The sequence below is a fragment of the Vombatus ursinus genome, unplaced genomic scaffold (genome assembly GCF_900497805.2).
Source record: "Vombatus ursinus unplaced genomic scaffold, bare-nosed wombat genome assembly UNPS02014847.1, whole genome shotgun sequence".
NCBI lineage: Eukaryota > Metazoa > Chordata > Mammalia > Diprotodontia > Vombatidae > Vombatus > Vombatus ursinus.
In genome coordinates, this window is record NW_020954625.1 from 152,274 (window position 1) to 157,351 (window position 5,078).

The window sequence follows — 5,078 nt, forward strand, 5'->3', positions numbered from 1 at the left end:
CCATTCTTCTTACTCCTTTCTCCCTAACATATGCTCTTTGATCCAGTGACACTGGGCTCCTGGTTATTCCACAAAGATGACACTTCACCTCTCCACTCCAGGCATTTCCTCTGACTATCCCACATTGCTGGAATGGTCTCCCTCTTCATATCATTTTGTTGGCTTTTCTTTTTGCTTCTTTAGGTCCTACCTAAAATCCCATCTTCTACAGAAGGTTTTCCAAATTTCTCTTAATTCTAGTGATTTCCCTCAGAAAATTCCTTCATATTTATTTATCCTATACATAGTGTGTGTGTGTGTGTATGTGTGTGTGTGTGTGTGTGTGTGTGTACAACCTCTTCCAAGGACTGTCTTGTATTTCCTTTTGTATCCACAGCAGAGAACAAAAGAAAACTTACAGGGAAGCAAAGGAACGATGGACATCTCTCAACACCGTGCATATTATTTATTGTAGAGGCTTTCTTGAAATGGAAATTTATTGCTATATATTCTGAATCCTCTCTTATGCTCTGCTGTGCACATGATATGTTTTTTTTCTTATTTTATATTTGTTTCAATATTTAAGTCACATTTCTTTTTCTTCTCTTTTTATTTATTATTATCTTCTCTTTTCTTCTCTTATTGTTTATTCATTTAAATTTTACAGAAATAAAAAAATGTATTAAGGAACAAAATTTAATGATATACAATGTATTCTCCTAGACTGTCTTGTATCTGGAAATTAAAACCTATTTTAATCAATTCCAATTGATTCCAATCAAAAACCTAAGAGCACTGAATCCAGAAGATGAAACCAGGGCTCATTTACCAAATCAACTTTGAGTTCTTCCTTAGAGAGGAACAAAGCATAGTTGGTAATGTGGTGGAATATTGATGAAACCAACATAATTGGACTTGAGGCTAATTTCATTTGGATCTCCAACTGGTTTGAGGGTGAAATTCTGTAGAATAGAGGTAAAGAACAAAAATAACTCCATCTTCGCCAGACCTTCTCCAAGACAAGACCGCTTTCCTAGAAAGAAACAAAATTGCACTTAGAAACTTTCATAGAATATCAATGTCAGCCAAAGTGAAACAGATTCATTAGACCAGGACAATAGTGGGGAAGGGAGAAAAAGAGAAGGATGTAGATGGGCAGAAAAGATGAGAACTATTCATGTGAGTTATATTTCAGACATTAATGGTTAGTAGGGGCAGGAAGGAATTCCCTCTTCACATCATTCTTCCCATGATGAGCCCTTGTACAATGTATCTTGCAACGAAGTCAGAGTTCCACTAAAATAAGGGAGCAGGTGAGCCAGCCAAGAGGATCGGTTCATTTGTTGAGTTGTCTGAAAAGAAGTGAAGCCACGGGAATATTGGAGAGGACAATGTGTCACATGTCAGCATAAGGCAGTGTATCCTCAAAAGAACTTCAAGGAGGAGGCTCATCCAGAGGAGGGTTTGGAGGGGGGACAGGATTCTCCATTTAGAATAAGAGGTAGAAATGGGAAGGGTTTTTTTTACCAATGGAAAAAGGCATGAAGTAGTCGCTTTTCTTGAATTTCCCATTCTTGTCCAGGAAGTGCTGGGGGTCAAACTGGTCAGGGTTGGGAAACTCTTTGCTGTCCCACAAGACTGGGGAGAGCAGAGGGAAGATTGTTGTGCCCTAGAGGGAAGAAATTTCAGGGGAGAGTCAGTGATCATCATGGTTACCCTTAGTATTCCAGTCCCAAGAATCTTCAGTGACTCCCTACCGACTCTAGTACAAACCGAACACTCCTTTGTGCATGGTATAGACTGAGATGTCAAGCCATTAAGAATCTGCAGAGGCCCCAGTCTAGCTTCCGAAGTTGATGCCCCTATTATTGCCCCATCACATCCTCCTTAGGATTCCAGTTAAACCAGTCCAACTGCTGCTCCCCATCCACAAGTCTCCCTGTCTGGTCTTTATGCCTTTATAATGGCCAGGTCCCATGCCTGAAAGGAACTTCTACCCCATTGCAGCCTTTTACAATCCCCAGCTTTCTTCAGGGATTTTCTTGGGTACTCTTTCCTATAGGAAGCTTTGGCTAAGGCACTGAGCTCTTTGCTCTCTCTCTCCCCTCAGTTTCTTGGTCGATACTTCATGTCTACACCTGCTGCCTGTGTGACTCTGGGCAGGACTGTGAATTGTCAGTACTTGAGGCAATGCTTAAAGACTCTAGCGGCAGACCAGGCATCCTCCTGAGGCAGTTTCTTCAGCAGGAAGCCACTCTGCTAATCAAATCACAGCTTGGGTCTGAAGGAAAGAAATAATACTTTGGGTTGACTTTTCTGGTTCCAAATTGTGCTGCCTCCAGGTGAATCCAAAGTCCTCAATGGTCAAATACCCTTATATGCTTATCTTTTGTCAACAGTGCTTGGCTCAGCAATTCTCACATAGTAGGTTTTTGCAGAAGCCTTGATGATTTGAATGGGGTTTATTAAGTGTGACATTAGGTGTGATCTCCCTTCTTTTTTCTATGACTGGGAATAGTTCTGCTCAACCATTGCTAGTAAACTTCTATCTAATTCATTTTAATTCAATCAATGCTTATTTAGTACCCCATGCAAAGCAGTACTTTAAATCTAAAGACATAGGTTCCAGTCTCAGCTCCAACATTTTTAAACACCCTTGGGCAAGTCATTTAACCTGAGACCCAGTATCTTCAGCTACAGAATCAGATAGATAATAGTATTTACACAATTCACTTCACTGCTTAATAAGAGGAAATGACATAAACAAAAATTTCACTTGAGCAATCTCACTCTGTTGTTTTTCCTTGTATATTTTCTTTCCAATGTATTGCTGTGGTAAATGAGAAGCAAGGAGAACAGACATAAATACACACTACCTCTCATTCTTCATTCAGCACAACATCCAAGTTAGCCTCATGTAACAAAAGACAGCCTTAAGGACAACTTCATGTGAGATTATGACAATGGGGCTCAATTTTTTCATATCTAAAATGGTATCATTAGACCAGATGATATTTAAGATCTCACCAAGACTAGATCGGGTGGCCTATTGATTGCTCACCTTGGGGAGGACATATTTTTGGAACTGGATGTCCTGGGTAACTGCATGGGCCAAATTGAAAGGTGAGAGGTCAATGAATCTTTGTATTTCATGTACCCCAGCATCCACGTAGGGCATATCTTGTCTGTCCTTTATGGAAGGAGCTCGATTACGTCCAATCACACGCTCAATTTCCTCATGAATTTTTGCTGCAGGAACAAAAACAGGAATAGCCATTGAGCTTCCTGATCTCCTGGGAATGCCAAATAGAGCCTGTGTGGAGTATCTGCCTGATTATATGACCTAAGATGATTCTCAGATGGGTTCAGTGTCCTCCTTCTATTCAGTCAAGGAGGGAGAGGCTTTAGCAGCAGCGATGGAATGGTTTTCTATGGCTTAGTGGACAGGAGTCAGAAAGAACTGTGTTCATACTCCTCTTTAGACACTATCTGTTTAAATTCAGGCAATTCAATAAATCTCTCTAAGCCTCATTTTCCTTATTTGAAAAATGGGGATCATAAATTATCTGTCTTCTAAGGTTCCCCTACACCACTAAATCCATTACCCTACGATTTGTAAAGTAGAGGTGATATCTGCACCTCCCTTAGAGGGCATCAAATGAAATAATATAAGTGAAGTGATTTGCAAACTTTAAATCCTTCACATTGACCCTAGCTATTATTGTCAAAGAAAGCAGATGTCTTCATTTAAATTTGATAGTGATGACGTTACCACCTTGATTTAAACCATGAACCAAGTATGTATCTCAGCTCCTGTCAATACCTTAAGTTGCTGAGGCATAGAATCTCAGCATTACAAATGACCCATTTTCACCTAGGGCCACTCATAGTTGAACAGGAATCTTGTTTCTAATGGACCGAACAAAGGGTCACCCGGCCTTTGCTTGAGAACCTCCAGTAAATGAGAACTCATGACCTTCAGGGCAGCTGAATGGGCTTTGGGAGAATTCTAGCAGTTGGCAAGGCTTTCCTTACATGAAGACTCCATTTGTCAATTTGCAACTTCTATTCATGGTTCCTGGTTCTGTCTCTTTTGATCTAGCAGAACCAGCCCTGGCAGAGTATAAGTTATTTGCAGAAAGGGTATGTTTTATGTAAATCTTTGTAACCCAAGCATAAAACTGAGGGTGCACAGGGGCAGCTTTATGCATGTTTGTTAATGTGAATTAAACTGCCAAAGACAGGCCTTCACATACTTAAATAACTAACTGGTCTTACCCAAGTGTTCTGTTTTCTAAAATAGACCTGTGGTCATCATACCAAGACAAAAGGTGGACGTGTGGGGCCAACTCCTGAGCTAGCCCAGTGCTGGGAAAGCAAGCCTGGCCTGTAAGCATGGCAGTTTTTGTACTTTACTTTGGACCTCAGGATGTTTCAGAATGAGCAACAGGCCATATCTTAGGGTGCTGCTGGTTGTCTCTGTTCCTGCAGCAAGTAAGTCTGTTGTAGCTGCTATTAGATTCTCTAAGTCAAACTCAGACTGGGGATTATCTTTTTCCTAAAGGAGAGGTACAAAATAAATGAAGTAATGAGAGACAGTAGGGAAGGACATCAGCAAACAAGTGAAGTGCATAATGTTTATCCTAGGAGCCCTCCCCCACCTTCCTTTCCTTATCCTAAGAGACTAAAACTTCCTAATGCCCTCGGGCTTGAACTACCCACCAATAGGTTTCCCCTTCCCAGGCAACCTTCTTCACCTCAAACAATATGGCCTAGAGGATAGAGCACTAGACTTGGAATAGGGAAGACCTAGGTTTCAATTTGACCTCAGCTAGGAGGTATCTATGTGTCCATGGGAAAGTCACTTCATTCCTCAGGGCCACAAAGTCCTCATATGTAACAGGAGAGAATTGGATCCCTGTCAGCTCTCTATTTACTATCAATGACATGGATGGCATGGAAAGGACCTGATCAAGTAATTCACTTAAAACCTTCATGACCTGGTAAGTGACCCCTTATACTGATATTTTCACCACAAAATGGGACAAGAAAAAGAAGAAGAAGAAGAAGAAGAAGAAGAAGAAGAAGAAGAAGAAGAA

At 40.8% G+C, this 5,078-nt stretch overlaps 1 pseudogene; it reads right to left on the minus strand.

Annotated features, from left to right (window-relative positions):
• Positions 1-830: 830 nt before the first annotated feature.
• The window catches only part of LOC114026914, a 19,365-nt pseudogene continuing 15,117 nt past the window's right edge, over positions 831-5,078 (minus strand).